Consider the following 26,689-nt stretch of genomic DNA (forward strand, 5'->3'; position numbering starts at 1 on the left):
CTCGGCATCCCAGTCACAAACAAGAGGGGCATATCGAGACTTAAACATGCCATTGAAATGTTCAATGAATCTCAAAGGCTCTAGGAGTTTTCATAGATTTAAAACTTAAATTTCTTTTTCCTTTTTCATGGTGGAAATTAGTAAATCGTCATTCACTTACCTTCAAATATTCTGCAACTAGATTACGGCATCCCTTTTCTAGGTTGTAGCGTATTGTGTTGGGTCCTAGCCTTAGTATCTCATTTGGGTGATTTACTAAGGACTCAATCAATCAACTAACTTGAATTTGTTTTCTCCTGTTTTGTAGATGTCAAAGTACGACAACTATGGTCTTCCCAAATCCCGTGGAACAAGCTTTCCACATGAAGATGATATTCCACGATTCGATCGAGGAACAAGAAATCATGTTTCACTTCCTCCACCTCCTCCAATTATTTTCCCTAACCCACAAGTTCGAAGGCTTGAAAAGTTCAAGCTCACTCAAGCCCTTTTGGCAAGTAAACATGAAGAGGGAAAGTCGGTGTGTGCACACGTCCTAGGGATGAAGTCACACATTGATAGGTTAAGAATGTTGGGATCCGTTGTCTGTGAGGAGATGGCGGTTGATTGGATTCTTCAGTCACTTCCTAACTCGTATAGTGAGTGCGTAAGAGAGTACTATATGATAAATTGCGACGTGACCTTTATAGATCTCACCTATATGCTTATTGCTGCTGAATCAGCAATGGTTTGGCGCAATAGAAAAGCAAAGTTGATTGGTGAATCTGCCTTCAAGACCTCTATAGATATAGACAATGGCAACGAAAGACATGCTATGTTCAAAAAGTTTGATCACAAGAGAAAGGCAATGTTTGAAGTAGTTCCATGTCCTGTTCCAAAAGAGTCAATTTGCTTTTATTGCCAAGAGAAAGGGCATTAGAGACGAAGCTGCCCTATTTACCTAAGAGATCTAAGAGATGGGAGACTCAAAACGTATGGCTCTGCTTTAGGTAAAATCCATTGACTAAATCTTTTAAGCTCCTATTCTAGATTCTTAATACATAATGTGATAAGATTACAATTGATGTTTTGTAGGATCGAAGAAAGGAGAGGAAGCTTAAGGGAAGAAGTGAGCAGAATCTAACCGTGAAGAAATGGATTTCGATCGCATTACTTGAAGATTAGATTCTTGAGCTACTACTTAGAGTTAGAATTAGATTGCTAAGAAATATGTATTAGTATAGTTTTTCAATGAATTGCACTGTAAGGAAAAAAATTTCCCGCAATAAAATAAATTTTGACTTTGTATTTATCCTTGCAATGGCGTGTATGAAAAATTGTTGTTTGAATTTTTCTATTATTAGCAATAATGGATTTGATTCTTAATTATGGAAAAGTCGAAAATTTACCAAATAAGGAGAGTTTCTCATCGCCCAAGTTTCAATTGGACAGAAACTTGGAATCATGCAACTTGGTTGCACGATGAATGAGAAATTTCATATTTGGAAATTAGACTAATTCATTGACAAAGTGTCAAGTGAAGAACTAGGAGATCGAGTACACAAAGTTGCATATTGATCAAGTCCACCATAAGAGTAACCAAGATATTCGTCATGATTTACTAAAGGTTTAGTAAATATGATTATACTTATAAGATTAAGTGTAATTCTGAATTGATTGAAAATGTTTAAATCAATAGCAGAACGAATAAGAAGAATCAAGTTGGCAGAAAGATAAAAGTTTCTCCATTCTAAGAAGAAGGGAGGGTACCTTTTATGCTTTATGATAGGTCTTAATGATTAAGAACCATATCTCAATTGATCCTCTAAGTGAGTCTTAGTACAATTGTATGTCTAAGAAGAGGAATCAAGAATTGAAGAAATGGTTAAATCAAGAAGTCAATCATACTTCGTTCCAAAACAAGTCTTAGAGTTAAGATTGTGACATTGAGTGATAAGTATTAAGAAAGTTTATAACATTCATCAAATGAGGAAAGTTGTGATGTCTTGGATAAGACAAAGACCAACTAGGACCAATTTATGAAGTGTTTTAAACTACACTAACTCTTGAATATTTGTTTGTCAAGAAATGTTTATTGACAAGAGAATCTTATATGTCAAGGAGTCAGTGGGAGTCTTAATGGTCTTGAAAGGTTTGAAGAACAAATCAAAATAAACCTTATCGATTATTACTAGCACACGAGTTGAGGTTTACAACCTATCGTGTTGACACTATTTTGTTTCTATGCCATCCCAATTGAGTTAATTATGCATGTGAGTTCTATGAGTTCTCATTTGAACGCATAAAAGGCAAGGACCTTGATCAATGAAAGGTACATTGATAGGAAAGGGTGAGCTGCTTAACTACTTGGAAGACATGGTGGGCAGCCGTGCTACCATAAGGCAAGAAATCAAGATTAAGAAAGCTTGGTCCATATGAGTTTGAATTTGTCGTAAACTTTGGTTTTGACAAATTCACATGGATAGGAACACATACACCATTAAAATCAAAGTGTCATAAGATTCCCTCCTTCATGAAAATGACTGTGAGGAAATGCTTTCACTATGAGAGATTTTAAAAAGGATAGTGATTGTGAAAATTGTATTCTCGAATTCGATTATGGTTACGGTATCCCTTTCCATGATTTTAATTGTGAGGTTTGGCAATTAGTCTGAATTGTTTAGACACACATATGAGCTATCTAAAGGAAAGGTGTATAAGCTTAGATAAAGGATTATCAAAGCATTAGATATTAGAAACATGAACTTAAGAAATTCAATAAGTATTGTTTTCTAAAAATTAAGTTGTTTCTGAATACATGTCAAAGCTAGTGGGAGCATAAGTGTTATGTTTATAATAATCATCATGATAGTGGGAGCATAAATGTTATGATTGTATGATTATTAAGGCAAGTATTGCAAGTTAGCAATATTAATTATAGAAAACAAGAGTCAATCTTTGCAAAGTTGTAAGGATGGAATAGTTGTTTTGCTATAATTAAGGGAGAGAATATTATACTTCATTTCAAATTTAAAGGTTTAGGTTGTGGAATTGTGTTCTCAAATTTCGATTATGATTACGAGATTCCTCTTCATAGTTCGAATTTTGAGAACATAGCACATAAAATATTATGGCAGAAGATTGATAAAGTATCACATCTTTATGTAAATGCTATAATATTTGACCATTCTAAAATTTTCCAAATGTCTAGTGCATTTAGAGGGAAAAAGGACAAGAATCGATTTTGACTAAGATAATTAAACAACTATCAAAGGACAATCCAAAGTTCGCCGAGGATTGGTCGCTTGTGAGTAGTTGGAAGTATAGTATTGAATGGACCATATCGACATTATTATGAATAGATAAGATTCTATTAAGAATGAGTTGTCAGATGGAAAATATGGAAACGTGTCCATATTGGGAATTGAATATTGAAAATCTATGTCTAGATTAGAAACTTTTATGCAAAAGGATGTTCAAAGGAATGTACTTTGAGTGAGAGACATCATATCTAAGGAATTATATTGTAGCAATCTCCGATAGAGGACTTTGTAATATCATTGGCAATAGTCTTTCTGACTTTTTGTGCTATGACATTACGAAAAGGATCATTGCATAAAATGTTAGAATCTAACATATTCCATAAGTGGCAAGAATTTGATATTCTTTCACTTGTGAAAAGGATTGGGAGTTGTGAAATGAGTATGATTGGAAATGTGTTCATTTGATCTATTTCACAAAGTAAGAACCATAGGTAAACATTATGTGCATGCTAAGAGCATGGGACAAGTGCTGTAATAATTCAAGTAAAAAGTTGATTACCCGAAACAACAAATAATGAGTAATCGATATGGTGATAAATAAAAGGTGTTTTATTTATACTCAAAGGTTTGAGGCCATATGGGATTAGTATTATCCTTGTGTTTCACTTTGCATGTTTTGACTTCCTGAATAATTTGATTGGTTTAGAACAGTCAAATTATTCGAACGGGCCACAGTTGTTCATATGTTGGAAGTAGGTATGAATGAAGACTGTTGTGAATTGGTGTGTGAATTGTCTAAAGAGCATTAGACATAAGCAAATGTTTGCTGCAACGTTCATGAGTGCTTATGAATATGATTTGAGCATTAGTTTAAACCCACGCTCACTTGGATCACTCCATGAATTGTATCACAAGTGATTGGTGAGACGATAACATCTTATATTCTTGAAACCGAGATGTGTGAGTTGTATCTTGCAAATCGGTCGCACATTGATAAAATGTAAACGCACCAGTAACTTGGTATTATAAAACATATTGTTGTGTGTGATTCGGTGAGTAAGTGCAAGCGAGCATTGAATCAAAGTTTATCCGTTCCTTTTATTCAAAGTAGAATAAAAGCGATATCTTTGGGCCCCTCGATGATTTAGTGATGACAAACGTAAATGCTCGGCCGGGCTAGGGCTAATTTGATTTGTTCAATTAGTCAGTTGTCATAAATCGGAAGTCGAGAAATAGTACAGAAAGAATGATTAGAAATCATGTCTCATACGATATCTAGAATGGAGGAATATATGATCCCTTATCTAAAGGACACACGTATCTGATAGGATCAGAGTTGACAACGGCTTTGGAAAGCTACGATTGCAGATCAGGATCTGAAGTCATACGCATAATAGTTATTAGACTTATCCAAGTGGGAGACTGTTGGATTAGTGTCTAAGTCCATAACTATTTTGGTATGTACTTGACCCGATAGTGCATGGTCCTTTTGGGTTGCCTTCACCAAAGCAACTTGATAGGATGAATTATGGAGAAAAAGGAGAAATATGATTTATTAATATATTATGGGAATAATATATTAAAGGAGAAATCATATTGTTTAATTAATATTAGTCAAGAATTAATAAGAATTAAGTTTGTGACTAAAAGAGATTAATTAAACTTAAGGGACTGGAATTGTAATTATAAGATAATTGCAATTGGGCTATGAATTGCCTTATATTATAAGGATGGACGAATTCTATGGGGAAACTCATTGGAAATCGTCCAAGGCCTTAAGGAAAGGAGTTCATGGGTTGCTTAGGGCTTAAGCATCCAAATTAGGGTTTCCTTGTTAGATAACCCTAATAGCCTCACTATATACAGTGCCCTTATGCCTCAAAAACATGGATAAGGAATCCTCTAGGGTTTCCACATGTTTTGGGTAGCCTCCTTTACCTCTCCTCTTCATCCTCTTGCTCTTGGTGTTTGTGAACCATTAGAGGAGTGACATTTGTGACTCTAAGCTTTCTAAATTCAATACAAGAAGGAATTGTGATTGTTATTGCTATATAACACTCAAGGTAATATCTTAAACCCATTCTTATGTTAATATGATTACGTGTATGCTAGAATTAGGGTTTATAGTCTTGGATAAATTGCATGTACAATAGAGAAACCTAGATCCAAGCATTAAGGTTTGTATGAGCACATAGGATGTTCTTATGACCAAAACCCATCACTTCTAACTTGACAAAAGAAATTGGGAAAATTTTCCCATGGATGCTTATGATACGACTCAAGGACTGATGGGTCTCATTCTCTTGATGCTTTCCAAACTTTAAACTGAATGAGGGTATTTTTGTCATATTTCAAAGTATGTTTCATATTGACTTTATTGTCAAACTTTACTATTGTTGAATTTTGAGTCTCATACTTAAACTACTCCATATTGCATTTTCTACTTTTGCAGCTTGTTAAACAAGAAAAAAGCATGGAATCGAATGCAAGCTTGCTCATATAACACACATGGAAACAAAAAGATTAGAATAGATGATGAAGAGTGGTAGTTACTAAATTTTTCTCCTGTTATACTTTTTAATTTTTTATATTATATTTTTCGGGTGGTCATGTCTACCCAATATGGATTACAGATACATGGGCTATGAACCCTTAAATTTGTTATGTCATGAATGCTCTACTATTGTTGATTATACATATGTGAAATCCTGCTTAAACATTATTGAGAATGTTTATTTCAAAAGCTTAAATATTTCAGCTCAAAATAAGCTTACCTTCACATTAAATTCATTTTTTACAGAACTAAATTAACAAGGACCAAATTAATTACAGACCATTGCTTAATAAAAATTATATCGTGCTTAGGAGTTAAAATTGAGGACCATGATTATTTTTACAGGTCAATTTAGGATTGCTAAATGTGTTATTTGTGCTACATACTATTGTTAATCATCTAGAGGAGCAAGTGACATCGGTTTACGTTATTTGGCATACTTATATCGTTGTTGTAATATCCTTTGAATTACTTTATGTAGAAGTCTATGGTGCATCACATTAATGTTTGAATTTATCTTTTAGTTGAAAATAGGGTTTAATAAGTTATTAAATTCATAAAAAATTAGTCGCTCAAATCTTCCTATTCTAATAAAAGAATAATTTTATTCTCCTTTTGACATGTGTCATCTTATTAAACCTCTTAATTAATGCATGTTTTATTCTTCTTTTGTCATGTGTCACCATATTATGTCTACTAATTAATACTTGTCACATGTCAACCTATTGATTATTATTTAAAATTTTAAAATTTCCACTCTATCTACATTAAATTAATAACATTAAAATAAAATTAATACAAATTATAAAGTGATATAATTTCACATATTTATTTAAAATCAATAATTATAGTTTTATATAACTAAAAAATCTCATAATTAATAATTTATTTAAAATAATTGATTAATAACTTTGAATTTTCACTAAAACAACTTAATTAATTTTGTAACCGTGGTTCCCATGGGTCGTAAACTAGTATATATATATATATATATATATATATATATATATATATATATATATATATATATCTTTACTATATTATTAAACATATTGTCCATTTCTTGAAAATTAAGAGGTACACCAATTATAACACTATGTACAAATCTATTAAGCATAATGAAAAATACCTTCTCCCCATGTCTAAACGTGGAAAACCCTAATATCATCTACATACCATCTTTTCTCACAAATCTCTTTGTCTCTCTACTTGCTCTCTTGAATCTTCAGCGGCAGGCCTCCCTTACCACCACCCTCATGACGCCGTCGTTACAACCCAGAAGTATGTCACCGGCCACCCAAATGTTCTTCCCTCTCAACTAGATGATCGACCCTCCCGGAAGTCCACCTTTTCCGCCACCGCCCTTCACCACCCCGTCTGTCGTGGTGCTTCTACCTTCTGTCTCTGTTAATATTCTTCCCCATTTATATAACCGTCCCCCATCCTAAACCTCACTCTTTATATCGATTGTAATCCTTATAACTCACTTGGATCTTGATATTTTGGAGCTGACAGCCCATGATTTCTCTCTACACTTTAACCATCTGTATTCCACCAGCACGAATCATGGGTCATGTTTTTGGTCATTACTATTGTCGCCACCAACAAACACACAGTCGGACCACTGATCCAGACCCAATGTACCGACGACAGTCCGCTTCTAAGCCCTTACAAAGGTTTGTCTCTCTTTATATATCTAATATGTGTGTGTGTGTCAATTTTGTGGATTTGTATCTACGCTCATATGAGATTTACCGTCTTTGTGGCGGTTTTGTAGGGACCTGGCTACATAGCCTTCTTCACGTTGGGAGCTTAATGGAGGTTGGGGTGGAGGTGAAAACCATCTTTGTGGCTAGAAAGCTTTGTTCTCTCTCTTTCTCTCTCTCTCTCTCTCTCTCTCTACTGACTTTCTTGAAGAAACCCTTTCTCCGGTTTGAAATCTACATCTTAATAAGTTTTTATGTGTTTAGTTTTCTTTCAAAATCTCATATATGTTTTCTTTTAGGTTTGATAAACGCTTTTCAGATCTATATGCAAATGAACCTAAAGGGAACAAAAAGGGTTTTGAATATGGGTTGTCAAGTTGCATCAGTTTTCTTTTGGGGTTTTTTCTGTCATCTTGTTTTGTTGTTTGGTTATTTTTGTGATTCCTTTTTATGAGGTATAAAATAGTTTTTTTAGTAAAATTCGTGGTTTATCTTCATTTCTTTGTTTGAATCCATTTTAATAAACTAAAAAAATGATATTTTGAATGTTTTTGAAGATGTAGGAGGTAAGGATTTTGTTTACTTTGCAAGTGAAGACCAGTAGATGCTTTCCTTTCCATCGTTAATTGATACGTACAATCAAATAAAGACCATATACTGGTCACTCTTTCAGGTTTACCTTTATTCAATTCTATCAGACTTAAAAAAATTTTATTTCTGTTTCTGTGATTTGTTCTAGGCTTTGATTGAATTGTTGCTGATGTATTTTATGCTTTAATAGTTTACTGGTAAAAGAACAAGAAAAATGGTAGACCTTCAATTTGATGGAACTTATATGCTCATTAGCTCAGAGCCATTAAGGTACGTTTTATCGCTTTTCTTTTATTATTGGTCTTTTTGTCTAATTTTAGGGTAAATTATCATATTAGGTATGGAAAACGTTGTTACTTAATATAACTAATTGCTCATTTGTATTGATGAATCTGATGTACAGGGGAACAAAGTTATAGATACATGTTGATGCTTGATGTTGATCATTCTATTTCAAAGAGGTAAATAAATTATAAACATTTATTGTGTTTCTTTGACAGTAAGTTGGATCGGTTAGCATTAGATACACGTTATGAACCTAAAACCATCTACTCTCTCTGTCACTCGATTCTCATTCCTTGATGAAGAACAACTGCAAACCACAGTTTGTCTAACCCTATTTCTATCTCTTACTCTCAAAAGCTTCTATCGTCTGTTTCTCAACCATGATTACTCAATTAATTTTCTGATTATGACATTTGTGTGTTTGTGCGGGGTGTAGCTTGAAGAACCGACAGTCTGAGTTTCACCTACAACCCATCTATTTTCTCTTTGTAAAATTGACCTCTGATTATTGCTTATCTATTCTCTTTTTTGGTACGGATTTTAATAAATGTTTGTTGTTAAAGGGGAAACTTGCTCAGAAAAATTGAGGCTTAACTTGAAGATTTCATGGCTATATAGAAACAATGGTGGAAGCTGAACTTATGTTGGTTACCATTTGGTTGAACCTATCCCTTTACTTTGTACGGCTATGTTCTCATTCTCTATTCTATTCCTAAATTCATAGTAGTCTGATCCCCAGGTTTATTTTGATTGAATCATATATAGTCATTAGGTTTCATAGTAGTTTTTAATAGTTAATTTACTTATTTTTTTGTCACAACCAGAAATTTTGTGTCTTGTAATAACTATACTTAAGTGAAATGTTGAATCAAGAACATAAAAGCATGTGTGATGCTTATTGTATGACTTCAAAAACTTCAATGAAATACACTATACAAGTACTACAAATAGTCAACTAGCAATTGGAAACCCTAGAAGTCCTTGTTTAGGTCCATTTTGGACTAGGACTTCCTTATTGGGTCCAAATGGACCAATAAGCTTCCAATTTGACTATCATGGGCTTAGAACCCTAATTGGGATCTAATTGGACCCACATTTATTTATTTCAATATTTTGGGCCATATTGGGCCTAGAATGAAATAAATTAAAAGCTTTGATCCATGATTTAACCTAATCTAGATTAATAAAGCATAAAAATCACAATTTTATTTTATAAGGCCAATGATCACCCAAACTAACTCTAATATTGGGTTAGGGGCAAGAAGCCCAAATTTTCCTTTTTCTTTCAAAATTCTCGGCCCAAGGCCCAAGCCCAAGAAGAAATGGAGAAGTGTTGACTATTTGCATGCCACCTCACTTATATCCAACATGTTTCCATGCACCTCTCATACTTCTAGGGACATATCACTTCAAAGATCACTTCTTCTTTCCCTCTCTCACTCTCGGCCGAAACACACACACACATACACAAATATCTCACAAATTCTCTCTAGAATACTCAAGAACACATCCTCCCTCTCCACTCAAAAATCTCGAAAATTAGGAGGCTTTCAAGGGGACTTTTCAAGATAATCATCATCCTAGGTAAGTTTTTACTTATATCCATGGTTTAGCTTCTTGATTTCTTCAAAATCTCCTCTTAACCCTTTCCATTTCGTGAATCATGCATCTTAGAGCCATCTAAGTTGTAAAGCTCCTCAAGAAGCTTGCTAGGGCCAAAAACCTCTTCACATCTCCATCAAAAACCGAAAACTTCAAACAAGGTGAGCTTCATACTCCCAATTTTCTGTTTTATAAGTTTTATGGGGGGGGGGGAATACAAGTGAAAGTGTAGATCTATATGTATTTTGTATGCTTTGTATGATTTCTATGCTTATATGTGTGATTTTGTGTGTTTATGATGTTCATCTAGTCATAAACTCTTAAAAATCGAGATGTATTGTATGTTAAATGATACTAGCATATACTATATTATTACATACAAAGTATCCTAAACAAAATTGCTAAATTGCTTCATAACATCTTCTTTGGGCTAAAAACTCACTTTTTGGACACAAAATGCTAAAAAATAAAGTTTAAGGGCCCAAATTGACAATTTGCGAATTCTGATGGATGAGAAGAGTCAAAACAGATTCAATATAGTGTTTTCTGGAAATATAATCTTTTGGAGGATTAAAAATATAAATTTCAAGCTTAATGGGCTAAAAATGACAATTTTGGCCCAATAGGGCCCAATATGCGAAATTTTCTGTTTTGAAGGGCTAAAACTGTGTTTTCTGTAAAACAGCAGACTACTAGTGTCCCAAGTCCTTACGAGTTGTTGGGTCTTACATGATCCAACACAGCGTAAAAGGACTTTCAATGGCTTTTTACTATTGGTCCCCAAGGGTCCTTTGGTACTGCTAGTAAAGTCGGTTATTCACATGCGAGTGGGCCAAGGGCCCTTCGTCCTCATTCTATCCCCGACCGACTAATGGAGTTATCGAGGTCTTCGTGCCCTCTTTCTCTTCAGATGCGGGACTACAAGAAGTCAGGGCGGTTGGATTACGTGAATAGTACGGACGACGCCTATGGGATCGTTTGTATAATTGTAAACTGGTCGTTTGTGTAACGCGTGTTTATAATAATTCACAATGCGCAATAATCCGACGTTGCCTGGAATAAATGACTTCACATGCCACGATGGTACACAACTACATGGAATTCAAAGTGTTAGGAAAACATCGGGTTTTCCTAGGGTTTTTCAATGCATACAGTTTCGAAATGTACGCAAGTTTTATGAACAATTGTTTTTACAACTATAGAAACAAACAAGCATACTTATGGATCTTCACAAACTTTTTCAGAAACTCTTTTCAGAAAATATCGGATTTTCTGGTGGTTTTCAAACAATACAAAACGTTGATTTTCAAATACTGTTTATGAACTCACCAACATTTCATATGTTGACGTTTTTCAAAATACTTGTATTCTCAGGTAACAAGTATACCGAAGAAAATTGTATTCAGTGACGGATTGCAGTTTGTTATCTACGATCGAACAATTTATTTTGGGAATGTAATGCTAAACAATGTACACAGTGTAAACTTTATCGGTTGTACTATATTAATGCATGGTGATGAGCGATGTTATGTTTCATATATATTCAATGTTATGGTATTCAATTAAGTCACGACAGCCCTCGGACGTTTCCGCCGTCTGGTTCGGGGGTGTGACAGGTTGGTATCAGAGCTTTGTTTATAGTGAACTAGCATATCTAGCCACACATTGATATGCAACTATAAACCAAAAAGAGGGACTAACATAACTCTAAACAAAACAAGTAAATAAAACACCCTTGTTTGCTTTAGGAAATAGAACCTAACGCTGAACCAAACATGATAATACTAGAATCCCGGTTAAATCCGGACTGTTCTTAGTGGTATCAAGGGGTGGGTGTAGCCTGATCAACTACATTCCCTCCAGGATATAACTAATGCATGTCCCGATGAAATTGTGATATCTAGGGAACCTAAAACTATACCCCTATAGCACCAAAAAGGAGAACGTTTGCTTGGCTTATGCGATAGTGGTAAAGTCATAGGAAAGCGATAGCTCATTCGTATACCTTCTCCCAGTCTTCATGGAGGAAGAGTATCAGGGCATTCAATTTCACCAAGCCTTCGTGGCACACGGGATACTTGAAGATGAACCAGAAGGGAATCAAGAAGGAGCCCACGACGTCGAACCTGACGAGTACATGGACACCGACTACGAGTTCGAGGAAACCGACGATGACATGGAGGAGGATCAGGCCCCGGACACGGATTGCGACGCACCTCCTGTTAGCGAGGTGCAACAGGATCACCACGTACCACCAGTGAATCCCGCAAGGGAGAATCGCTCCCCAGAAGCCAAGATTGCCGACTTACGGCAACAACTGTTCGCCATGGAAGCACGTGCCGTGCAAGCAGAGCATGAGAGGGGTGAGGTCATTATAGATATGACTGAGATGGCTCAGCTGTTGGCTCAGCACTTCGGCATATGATTCCACCGCTATATTAGGACGCAGAACGCTTGGTGGCTCGCCTTCAGGGAGCATCCACATCCTCGGCACCACCTCCGGACGCAGCTCATCGCGGTTAGGGATAGACGTATCTTAGTAGATCGTAGGAACTATGCTATGTACCCCGACTCTATGTTTAAGTGACTACACTACTCATAGGGCCGTTATGCTGTCGAACTAGTGTCACCCATGTATGCTCTTACGAGCAAAATTTTCTTGTATCAAATGCAGATAATATTAATAAACCTTTATGTGCTTTGTTATGATATTACAAATTGCTATGTGTTGAGAAATTATGATTAAATGTTCAATGGCAGTAGTGCTTAAGTTTGTACCATGCACCTAGTCAGTAGGATCACAACCTCACGGAAACCACATACACTCAACATCTTTCTGTTTCATGACAGAAAGATGCCTCTACGACCTACTCGCGGAAACCCAGGACCAACTCCACCTGAAGTTGACTCAGCCGCGTTCCAGGCAGCGGTATCTGCAGCAGTCACTGCAGCAATGGCGCAAATTCATCAAGGGAACAACGGAGGAGTCAATGGACAAGGAGCCGGAAGTTCGAACAAGGGAATGAATCAAGGACCCACCAAGACATGTACCTACAAGGACTTCACAAACGCCAAACCACGAACTTTTAACGGCACTGGAGGGGTGATCACTCTGAAGCGATGGATCGAGAAGGTAGAATCGGTATTCGAGATATGCGACTGTCCTGAGCAGATGAAAGTAAAGTTCGCAGCCTACACTTTTGTCGATCAAGCGCTCACCTGGTGGAACGGACATGTGGAAGCCATGACGCTCCTTGTAGCCAACTCTATGCCGTGGGTGGAGATGAAAGAAATGTTAATGGCTGAATACTGTCCGCGAGGCGAGATACAGAAGATGGAGCAAGAGCTGTGGAACCTCACTGTGCAGAATGCGAATATCGATGCCTACATATCGAGATTTAGTGAACTATCTCTGTTGTGCCCAGGAATGATCACCTATGAAGGGAAGAAGATTGAGCGATTCATCTGGGGACTAACAGCACCAATTCAAGGGAATGTGATAGCTGCGAACCCCGAAACATTTGACAGTGCGAAAAGATTGGCAAAGAAACTGTATGACCATGACAACAAGAAAGGCGAGAAGCCAGTGGAGGTTGAGAGAAAGAAGGAAGGTGATGGCAAGAAGGGAAAGAACAATAAGAGGAAGGGACGTCAGGGCCCCGAGACCTCTAAAAAGCAGCAGACAGTGACGGTTAACGCTGTCACCGCACCGGTCCCAGCCACACTACATGCTCCAACCTCAGTTGCACCAAATGCTCCCAGACCTTATTCCGGTAATCATCCCAAGTGCAATAAGTGCGGTCTCCATCATAATGGAGAATGCAAGGATTTTCAGTGCACCAGTTGCAACCGAAGGGGACACACTGCAAGGTACTGCAGGACTTACCCTCCCCAGGACCAAAGTCAGGGAAACAACAACAATAGCCATTGCAACAACAACAATATCACCACCGGCGGCAGCAATGTAGGACCTAGCCACACCTGCTATGGGTGTGGAAGGACTGGGCATTTTCGCCGAGACTGCCCTAACAACAACAATTCAGGAAACAGAGGAACAGGAAGGATGCTGACCATGGGTCAGGGAGAGGCGATAGGACCCCTCAGTTGTTACCGGTACGTTTCCCCTAAACCACACTTATGCATGCATCTTATTTGATACCGGAGCGGAGCGAAGTTTCGTAAGCGATAAGTTTAAGCATTTATTAAAACAACAACCCCAAAAGCTAAATGAAACCTATACGGTGGAAATGGCCAATGGGAAAACCGAATCCACTAGGGAAATCTACATCGGATGTACCTTAACCCTTAATCAACACGACTTTCGAATAGATCTAATGCCAGTGTCAATTAGGAGTTTCGATGTGATCATCGGCATGGACTGGTTAAGCCCCCACCATGCTGAAATTATGTGCCACGAGAAGGCTGTTCGTCTTCGTCTCCCAAATCACGAAACCCTAGTAATTTACGGAGACAAACCTAGCATGAACCTTCGCCTCATCTCGTGCATCAAGGCACAAAAGCACCTACGAAAGAAGGATTCGGCATTTCTGGCTCACATAGTGAATAAAACCAAGGAAGAGACTAACATTCAAGATATTCCAGTAGCGTGTGAATTTCCAGACGTGTTTCCTGAAGATCTTCCAGGAGTACCCCCAGAGAGACAGGTTGAGTTTCGAATCGACCTCGTACCAGGAGCAACTCCTCTTGCTAAGTCACCCTATCGGCTGGCTCCTGCTGAGATGCAGGAATTGTCCAGCCAACTCAGTGAACTTCTGGATAAGGGATTTATCCGACCTAGTTACTCGCCATGGGGAGCTCCAGTACTCTTTGTTAAAAAGAAGGACGGATCCTTTAGGATGTGCATCGATTACAGAGAGTTAAATAAACTCACTGTCAAGAATCGCTACCCACTCCCGCGAATCGATGATCTATTCGACCAGCTCCAAGGAGCCAGTTATTTTTCTAAAATAGATCTACGATCCGGTTACCACCAACTCAAAGTCCGGGAAGAGGATATTCCAAAAACTGCTTTCCGAACCCGCTACAGACATTATGAATTTGTCGTAATGCCCTTCGGTCTAACAAATGCCCCTGCCGCATTTATGGACCTGAGGAACCGGATCTGTCGACCATTCCTAGACAACTTTGTCATTGTTTTCATTGATGACATTCTCGTTTATTCCCGAAGCGAAGAAGAGCATGGTCAACATCTCCGACAAATCCTAGAAACGCTGCGATCAGAGAAGCTATACGCAAAACTCTCCAAGTGTGAGTTTTGGCTCCGAAGTGTGAACTTCCTAGGTCACGTAGTTAGCCAAGAAGGAATTCATGTGGATCCCTCTAAGGTCAAAGCTGTTGAAGGATGGGCAATCCCGACAACGCCCACAGAAATTCTTCAATTCTTGCGTCAATTCTTGGGCCTAGCAGGCTACTATAGGAGATTCATTCAAAACTTCTCTAAGATCGCCAAGCCACTTACCTCACTCACGCAAAAGGGCGTACCATTCAAATGGACAGACAAACAAGAGATTGCGTTTCGGACATTAAAGCAAGCTCTCTGTAGCGCCCCCGTACTATCTCTACCGGAAGGAACGGAAGATTTTGTAGTCTACTGCGACGCGTCGAATCAGGGCTTAGGCTGCGTTCTCATGCAACGTGGGAGAGTGATAGCCTACGCATCCCGCCAACTAAAGACGCATGAAGTAAACTATACGACCCATGACCTAGAGTTGGGAGCTGTAGTCTTTGCCCTAAAGATTTGGAGGCATTACCTTTACGGTACGAAGTGCACCGTCTTCACGGATCACAAGAGTCTCCAACACATCTTGAACCAGAAGGAGTTGAACATGAGGCAACGAAGATGGGTTGAATTGCTAAATGATTATGAGTGTGAGATCAAGTACCACCCAGGAAAGGCCAACGTGGTAGCTGACGCATTAAGTCGGAAGGAGTACTCTAATCGTCGTGCGAAAACTCTCTCAATAACCATTCAATCTCACCTGGCCACTCAAATTGCAGTGGTCCAGTCAGAGGCCATGAAGACGGAAAATAAAGCAAGTGAAGCACTGCGCGGAATGGAAAAGAACCTGGAGGCAATGGAGAATGGAGTATACTACTTCATGAACCGTATTTGGGTCCCTAAACTCGAAGGGTTTAGAGATGTGGTTATGAAGGAAGCACACCAGACACGATACTCCATTCATCCCGGTTCAGACAAAATGTACTTAGATATTAAACAACACTATTGGTGGCCTAACATGAAGGCGGAAATTGCGACCTATGTTAGCAAGTGCCTTACGTGCACCAAGGTGAAGGTGGAGTACCAGAAACCCTCAGGATTATTACAGCAACCTGTAATCCCCGAGTGGAAATGGGAGGGGATTTCTATGGACTTCGTGACCAAACTACCCAAGACGCCGGATGGACTGGACACCATATGGGTAATAGTCGACCGACTGACGAAATCTGCCCATTTCCTGCCTATAAAAGAATCCTACAAGATGGAAAGATTGACACGCCTGTACATTCGAGAGATCGTGAGACTCCACGGAGTATCAGCGTCTATTATCTCGGATAGGGACAGTAGATTCACTTCGCGTTTTTGGCAATCTCTCCATAAGGCACTAGGAACTCATCTCGACATGAGCACCGCGTATCATCCGCAAACGGACGGTCAAAGCGAACGAACCATTCAAACGCTTGAAGACATGCTTCGCGCATGTGTGATAGACTTTGGGAAGTCATGGGATACCCATTTACCTTTAGTCGAATTCTCGTATAACAACAGTTATCATTCAAGCATTAAAGTCGCTCCTTTCGAAGCACTGTACGGGCGTAAGTGTAGATCACCGTTATGTTGGGTGGAAGTAGGTGACACCCAACTAGCAAAAACACTCACGTCAGATCAGGCGCTTACGGGACCGGAGATCATTCGTGAAACCACGAAAAAGATCATTCAAATTAGAGCTCGATTGCAAGCGTCGCGCGACCGACAAAAGAGCTATGCCGATAAACGGCGAAAGCCCTTAGAATTTCAAGTCGGAGATCGAGTACTGTTAAAAGTCTCGCCCTGGAAAGGAGTTATTCGTTTTGGGAAGCGGGGAAAACTGAACCCACGATACATTGGACCTTTCGAAATCGTCGCCCGAATAGGTCTGGTAGCATACAGACTGCAACTGCCCGCAGAACCGAACAGTGTACACCCCGTGTTTCATGTCTCTAATCTAAAGAAGTGTCTATTAGAAGAAACACTTGTCATTCCCCTTGACAAGATTGAAATCAACGAGAATCTCCTGTTCGTTGAAGAACCAATTAAAATCATGGACAGGGAGGTGAAGCGTACTAAGCAAAGTCGCATCCCAATCGTGAAAGTACGGTGGAACGCAAGGCGTGGACCAGAATTCACGTGGGAACGCGAAGACCAAATGAAGCAAAAGTACCCTCACCTATTCTAGCATTCTCAAATCTAGCTTTCAAACAGAATTTCGGGACGAAATTCCCTCTAACGGGGGGATGATGTCACAACCAGAAATTTTGTGTCTTGTAATAACTATACTTAAGTGAAATGTTGAATCAAGAACATAAAAGCATGTGTGATGCTTATTATATGACTTCAAAAACTTCAATGAAATACACTATACAAGTACTATAAATAGTCAACTAGCAATTGGAAACCCTAGAAGAACTTGTTTAGGTCCATTTTGGACTAGGACTTCCTTATTGGGTCCAAATGGACCAATAAGCTTCCAATTTGACTATCATGGGCTTAGAACCCTAATTGGGCTCTAATTGGACCCACATTTATTTATTTCAATATTTTGGGCCATATTGGGCCTAGAATGAAATAAATTAAAAGCTTTGATCCATGATTTAACCTAATCTAGATTAATAAAGCATAAAAATCACAATTTTATTTTATAAGGCCAATGATCACCCAAACTAACTCTAATATTGGGTTAGGGGCAAGAAGCCCAAATTTTCCTTTTTCTTTCAAAATTATCGGCCCAAGGCCCAATCCCAAGAAGAAATGGAGAAGTGTTGACTATTTGCATGCCACCTCACTTATATCCAACATGTTTCCATGCACCTCTCATACTTCTAGGGACATATCACTTCAAAGATCACTTCTTCTTTCCCTCTCTCACTCTCGGCCGAAACACACACACATACACAAATATCTCACAAATTCTCTCTAGAATACTCAAGAACACATCCTCCCTCTCCACTCAAAAATCTCAAAAATTAGGAGGCTTTCAAGGGGACTTTTCAAGATAATCATCATCCTAGGTAAGTTTCTACTTATATCCATGGTTTAGCTTCTTGATTTCTTCAAAATATCCTCTTAACCCTTTCCATTTCATGAATCATGCATCTTAGAGCCATCTAAGTTGTAAAGCTCCTCAAGAAGCTTGCTAGGGCCAAAAACCTCTTCACATCTCCATCAAAAACCGAAAACTTCAAACAAGGTGAGCTTCATACTCCTAATTTTCTGTTTTATAAGTTTTATGGGGGGGGGGGGGAATACAAGTGAAAGTGTAGATCTATATGTATTTTGTATGCTTTGTATGATTTCTATGCTTATATGTGTGATTTTGTGTGTTTATGATGTTCATCTAGTCATAAACTCTTAAAAATCGAGATGTATTGTATGTTAAATGATACTAGCATATACTATATTATTACATACAAAGTATCCTAAACCAAATTGCTAAATTGCTTCATAACATCTTCTTTGGGCTAAAAACTCACTTTTTGGACACAAAATGCTAAAAAATAAAGTTTAAGGGCCCAAATTGACAATTTGCGAATTCTGATGGATGAGAAGAGTCAAAACAGATTCAATATAGTGTTTTCTGGAAATATAATCTTTTGGAGGATTAAAAATATAAATTTCAAGCTTAATGGGCTAAAAATGACAATTTTGGCCCAATAGGGCCCAATATGCGAAATTTTCTGTTTTGAAGGGCTAAAACTGTGTTTTCTGTAAAACAGCAGACTACTAGTGTCCCAAGTCCTTTTCTAAGGTTTAAAATGCTTTCCAAAATTTAAAAGGACCAAAGTTGCAAAATTTTTCCAATTTGGGCCAAAAATGTAAAAACTGCGAAAAAGAAGGGTTATAACCGAGAACACAGAATTTTTAGGGACTAAAACTGTTTTCAACTAAGAATATGCTGAAAATTGTCAATTGCAATAAGTTTTGGTGTTAAAATGACAAGAAAAATGGTTTAAGGACTAAACCGGAAAATTATTTATTTAAAGGGTTGAAAAAGTAAATTTATCAAACCAAGAGGGGCTGTAAACGGAAAATTTCAAGGTTGATTCAATACGTCCATTGTGATCAAATAATGGCACTACAACTATCAACGTATTTCAATCCGCAACAACACCAAAAATCGCTACTTAGCGAATTGATTCGGTCTCGAATCAATAACACCCGAAACTACTAACACGACGATAACTCGATTCATACAAGTAACGTTTGGGAATTCAAAATACACGTGAGAGTGCACAGACGTCGACGCACCATCTTTGGGCCCCAAAGTGTAAAATCTTGTTTGTTGGGCCTAGCTAGCCCAATGACCTGATCTTTAGGCCCGAAGACTCCAACCTTACGAGTTGTTGGGTCTTACATGATCCAACACAGCGTAAAAGGACTTTCAATGGCTTTTTACTATTGGTCCCCAAGGGTCCTTTGGTACTGCTAGTAAAGTCGGTTATTCACATGCGAGTGGGCCAAGGGCCCTTCGTACTCATTCTATCCCCGACCGACTAATGGAGTTATCGAGGTCTTCGTGCCCTCTTTCTCTTCGGATGCGGGACTATAAGAAGTCAGGGCAGTTGGATTACGTGAATAGTACGGACGACGCCTACGGGATCGTTTGTATAATTGTAAACTGGTCGTTTGTGTAACGCGTGTTTATAATAATTCACAATGCACAATAATCCGACGTTGCCTGGAATAAATGACTTCACATGCCACGATGGTACACAACTACATGGAATTCAAAGTGTTAGGAAAACATCGGGTTTTCCTAGGGTTTTTCAATGCATACAGTTTCGAAATGTACGCAAGTTTTATGAACAATTGTTTTTACAACTATAGAAACAAACAAGCATACTTATGGATCTTCACAAACTTTTTCAGAAACTCTTTTCAGAAAATATCGGATTTTCTGGTGGTTTTCAAACAATACAAAACGTTGATTTTCAAATACTGCTTATGAACTCACCAACATTTCATATGTTGACGTTTTTCAAAATACTTGTATTCTCAGGTAACAAGTAAACCAAAGAAAATTGTATTCAGTGACGGATTGCAGTTTGTTATCTACGATCGAACAATTTATTTTGGGAATGTAATGCTAAACAATGTACACAGTGTAAACTTTATCGGTTGTACTATATTAATGCATGGTGATGAGCGATGTTATGTTTCATATATATTCAATGTTATGGTATTCAATTAAGTCACGACAGCCTCAGACGTTTCCGCCGTCTGGTTCGGGGGTGTGACATTTTTCAACATAAAGAAAAAATTTTAATAGTTAATTCCAATAGTTTGTGTGCGTGTGTGTGAAAGTAAGTTGGTTTTGTTGGATTAGTGTCTAAGTCCATAACTATTTTGGTATGTATGACCCGATGGTGCATGATCCTTTTGGGTTGCCTTCACCAAAGCAACTTGATAGGATGAATTATGGAGAGAAAGGATTAAATATGATTTATTAATATATTATGAGAATAATATATTAAAGGAGAAATCATATTGATTAATTAATGTTAGTCAAGAATTAATTGGTAATTAGTTTTGTGACTAAAAGAGATTAATTAAACTTAAGGGACTGGAATTGTAATTATAAGATAATTGCAGTTTGGGCCATGGATTACCTTGTATCAAGGGGTGGACGAATTCTATGGGGAAACCCATAAGGAAATCGTCCATGGGCTTGATTAAAGGAGTCTATGGGTTGCTTAGGGCTTAAGCATCCAAATTAGGGTTTCCTTGTTAGATAACCCTAATAGCCTCACTATATATAGATCCCTTAAGGACCAAAAACGTGGCTAAGCTTCTTGCTAGGGTTTCACATGTTTTTGGGCAGCCTCCATCCTCTCTCCTCTTCATTCTCTTGCTTATGGTGTTTGTGAACCATTAGAGGAGTGACACTTGTGACTCTAAGCCTTCCAAAGTCAATACAAGGAGATTTGGGATTGTTATTGCTACATAACAATCAAGGTAACATTATAAACCTATTCTCATGTTAATATGATTACTTGAATGCTAGAATTAGGGTTTATAGTCTTGGGTAACTTGCATGTACAATAGAGAAACCTAGATCCAAGCATTAGGGTTTGTATGAGCACATAGGATGTATTATGACCAAAACCCATAAGTGGTATCAGAGCCTAGACTGGTTTCTATTGTATTGATGCTTGATATGTTTGAAAATTTTGATTTTTTGGTTTCTGTAGGCTGGACTCGCCGAGTCCATAGCTGAACTCGCCGAGTCCATAGCTGAACTCGCCGAGTCCAAGCTTGACTCGACGAGTCAACTCGTCAGATGGGGCTATCTTCGCGATTTCTTGATGTTTTTGCTTATAGAAAGTTACCTTATCACGTTAGATCAATATAAATCCGATTTTTTGATATATATGAATATATTCTTGATCTAATTGAAGATATTTATCAATTAATAAAATATTTGTTTCCTTATGTGATAATTGATTAATTATTTTGATTAAATTGATAAATTGTTTTGCAAGAAATCATTAAATAAATCAAATATGGATAATTATGTGATTAAATGTTAATTTAGATTATTTGTTATTTGATACTTGTGATTTGAAAAGTTTCATATTTTCCCCTTTAGGTTTTATAGTTTAAATTTGAACCCAAAAGTTTTGTTGTTTTGGAATTTAAATAGTTGAAACCCTAATGTTTTGAAAAAGGTTTCAAAAATTGCCCTCAAGTTTTGGAATTTAAAATTTTGGATTAATAGTTTAATTTGATGTATATTTAAATTCTAAACCCTAATGTTTTGAAATGTTTCAAAACTTGCCCTCAAGTTTTTGAATTAAAAGTTGATTAAAAGTTTAATTAGGAATGTTAAATTCTAAAATCCTAGTATTGTTTTGAAAAGTTCAAATCACTCCCTTATGGTTTTATTAATTAATTAAGGTGTATAATTAAAAGAGGTTTAATAAATCCATAACAGTTTAGGTTTACAATTTAATTGAATTAAAAGTATAATTGTTAAATTAAACCACCTAGTATTTTAAAAAGTGTAAAATACACCCTATACTATATATATAACATTAAAAGTCTAACATTATATATATGTATGATTAAAAGTCAGTCTTACCGTTAGTAGGCCTCATTCACGAAGCTGGTCTATAATGGGTGTTTAAGGAAATTGCCTATAAAATGGCGATTGAATGGGTATCCACTCTTACCCACCGCACTCTTGACTGGTGGAGGGTCGTTAGCCGAACGGGTAGGATAGGATGAAACCTTCCATTATAAGTATAATGAATTACTAAAGTAACTAAATGTTTTTCAAATTCCCAATCTTAGTTACTTAGGCAAAGTGAATTGATGCAATTCCATGAAATTACACTTTGTGCCCTTGCGAAGACGTTAGTGGAGCGTGTGTGGTTTACCGGCACACTAAATGGTTCTAAGCAAAGGTAACAAAGGGTGACTCAATGTTTGTCATAGTTCGGTGGAGCGTGTGTGGTTTACCGGCACATCGAATAGGTGACTGTAACATGTGAGGGCACCATGTAGTTTGCATGGTTATTCACACCCGCTTTGTGATCCTCGGCATCCCAGTCACAAACAAGAGGGGCATATCGAGATTTAAACATGCCATTGAAATGTTCAATGAATCTCAAAGGATCTAGGAGTTTTCATAGATTTAAAACTTAAATTTCTTTTTCGTTTTTCATGGTGGAAATTAGTTAATCGTCATTCACTTACCTTCAAATGTTCTGCAACTTGGGTTACGGCATCCCTCTCCCGAGTTGTAGAATATTGTGTTGGGTCCTAGCCTTAGTATCTCATTTGGGTGATTTACTATGGACTCAATCAATCAACTAACTTGAATTCGTTTTCTCCCGTTTTGTAGATGTCAAAGTTCGACAACTATGGTCTTCCCAAATCCCGTGGAACAAGCTTTCCACATGAAGATGATATTCCACGATTCGATCGAGGAACAAGAAATCATACTTCACTTCCTCCACCTCCACCAATTATTCTCCCTAACCCACAAGTTCAAAGGCTTGAAAAGTTCAAGATCACTCAAGCCATTTTGGCAAGTAAACATAAAGAAGGAAAGCCGGTGTGTACACACGTCCTAGGGATGAAGTCACACATTGATAGGTTAAGAATGTTGGGATCCGTTGTCTGTGAGGAAATGGTTGCTGATTGGGTTCTTCAGTCACTTCCTAACTCATATAGTGAGTTCGTAAGAGAGTACTATATGATGAACCGCGACGTGACCCTTATAGATCTCACCTATATGCTTATTGCTGCTGAATCAGCAATGGTTTGGCGCAATAGAAAAGCAAAGTTGATTGGTGAATCTGCCTTCAAGACCTCTATGGATATAGACAATGGCAACGAAGGACATGCTATGATCGAAAAGTTTGATCATAAGAGAAAGGCAATGTCTGAAGTAGTTCCATGTCCTGTTCCAAAAGAGTCGATTTGCTTTTATTGACAAGAGAAGGGGCATTGGAGACGAAACTGCCCTATTTACCTAAGAGATCTAAGAGATGGGAGAGTCAGAACGTATGGCTCTAATTTAGGTAAAATCCATTGACTAACTCTTTTAAGCTTCTATTCTAGATTCTTAATACATAATGTGATAAGATTACAATTGATGTTTTGTAGGATCGAAGAAAAGAAATGAAGCTTATGGGAAGAAGTGAGCAGAATCTAACCGTGAAGGAATGAATTTCGATCGCATTACTTGAAGATTAGATTCTTGAGATGCTACATAGAGTTAGAATTAGATTGCTAAGAAAGATGTATTAGCATAGTTTTTCAATGAATTGCATTGTAAGGACAAATTTTTCCGCAATAAAATAAATTTTGATTTTATATTATTTATTTATCCTTGCAATGGCGTATATGAAAAATTGATGTTTGAATGTTTCCATTATTAGCAATAATGGATTTGATTCTTTTTATGTTATTTATGGAAAGTCGAGAGTTTACCAAATAGGGAGAGTTTCTCATCGCCCAAGTTTCAATTGGACAGAAACTTGGAATCATGCAACTTGGTTGCACGATGAATGAGAAATTTCATACTTGGAAATTAGACAAATTCATTGACAAAGTGTCAAGTGAAGGACTAGGAGATCGAGCACACAAAGTTGTGTGTTGATCATGTCCACCATAAGAGTAACAATGATATTTGTCATGATTCACTAAAGGTTTAGTAAATATGATTACACTTATAAGATTAAGTGTAATTGTGAATTGATTAAAAAGGTTTAAATCAATAGCAAAACGAATAAGAAGAATCAAGTAGGCAGAAAGATAAAAGTTTTTCCATTCTAAGAAGAAGGGAGAGTACCTTTTATGCTTTATGACAAGTCTTAATGATTAAGAACCATATCTCAATTGATCCTCTAAGTAAGTCTTAGTACAATTGTATGTCTAAGAAGAGGAATCAAGGATCGAAGAAATGGTCAAATCAAGAAGTCAATCATACTTCGTTCCAAAACAAGTCTTAGAGTTAAGATTGCGACATTGAGTGATAAGTATTAAAGGTTTATAACATTCATCAAATGTGGAAAGTTGTGATGTCTTGGATAAGACAAAGACCAACTATGACCATTTTATGAAGTGTTATGTTTTGACAAAAGCTACACTAACTCTTGAATATTTGTTTGTCAAGAAATGGTTATTGACAAGAAAATATTATATGTCAAGGAGTAAGTGGGAGTCTTAATGGTCTTGAAAGGTTTCAAGAACAAATCAAATAAACCTTATCGATCATCACTAGCACACGAGTTGAGGTTTACAACCTATCATGTTGACAATATTGTTTCTGTGCCATTCCAATTGAGTTAATTATGCAAGTGAGCCCTATGAGTTCTCATTTGAATGCATAAAAGGCAAGGACCTTGATCAATGAAAAGTACATTGATAGGAAAAGGTGAGCTTCTTAACTACTTGGAAGACATGGTGGGCAGCTGTGCTACCATAAGGCAAGAAATCGAGATTAAGAAAGTTCGATCCATATGAGTTCAAATTTGTCGTAAACTTTGGTTTTGACAAATTCACATGGATAGGAACAAATACACCGTTTAAATCTAAGTGTCATAAGATTTCCTCCTTCATGAAAATGATTGTGAGGAAATGCTTTCACTAAGAAAGATTTTAAGAAGATAGTGATTGTAAAATTGTATTCTCGGATTCGATTATGGTTACGGTATCCCTTTCCATGATTTGAATTGTGAGGTTTGACAATTAGTCTTAATTGTGTAGACACACATATGAACTATCTAAGGCAAAGGTATATAAGAGGCCTTGATAAAAGATTATCAATGCATTAAGTATTAGAAACATGAATTTAAGAAATTCAATAAGTATTGTTTTTCTGAAAGTTTAGCTGTTTCTGAATACATGTCGAAGCTAGTGGGAGCATAAGTGTTATGTTTATAATAATCATCATGATAGTGGGAGCATAAAAGTTATGATTGTATGATTATTAAGGCACGTATTGCAAGTTGGCAATATTAATTATAGAAAACAAGAGTTATACCTTGCAAAGTCGTAAGGGTTGTAAAGTTCTTTTGCTATAATTAAGGGAGAGAATATTATGCTTCATTTCAAATCTAAAGGCTTAGGTTGTGGAATGTTAATATATTTAGTCAAAGGTACATAGTGTGTTCTTAAAATTTCGATTATGATTACGGCATTCCTCTTCACAATTCGAATTTTGAGAACATAGCAAATAAAACATTATGCGTCGTGTCCCATACGCTTCGGGTATAGGATCGATTGCAAATGCTTTAATGTTTGACCATTCTAAAATTTTCCAAATGTCGGGTGCATTTAGAGGGAAAAGGGACTAGAATTGGTTTTGACTAAAATAATTAAACAACTATCAAAGGACAATCCAAAGTTTGACGAGGATTGGTCGCTTGTGAGTAGTTGGAAGCATGGTATTGGATGGATCATATCGACATTATTATGAATAGAAAAGATTCTATTAAGAATGAGTTGTCATATGGAAATTATGGAAATGTTTCCATATTAGATGGACCATATCGACATCATTACGAATAGATAAGATTCTATTAAGAATGAGTTATCATATGGAAAAATATGGAAGCGTGTCCATATTGGGAATTGAATATTGAAAATCTATGAATAGATTAGAAACTTTTATGCAAAAGGATGTTCAAAGGAATGTACTTTGAGTGAGAGACATCATATCTAAGGAATTGTCTTGTAACAATTTCCGATAGAGGACTTTGTAATATCATTGGCAATCGTCTTTGTGACTTTGGTGCAGTGACATTACGAAAGGATCATTGCATAGAATGTTAGAATCTAGCATATTTTATAAGTAACAAGAATTTGATATTCTCACACTTATGAAAAAGGATTTGGAGTTGTGAAATGAGAATGATTGGAAATGTGTTCAATTTGATCTATTTCACAAAAGTAAGAACCATAGGTGAACATTGTGTGCATG

This window comes from Lactuca serriola, chromosome 9, assembly GCF_051521515.1.
Source record: "Lactuca serriola cultivar US96UC23 chromosome 9, Lser_US96UC23_V15, whole genome shotgun sequence".
Taxonomy (NCBI): Eukaryota; Viridiplantae; Streptophyta; class Magnoliopsida; order Asterales; family Asteraceae; genus Lactuca; species Lactuca serriola.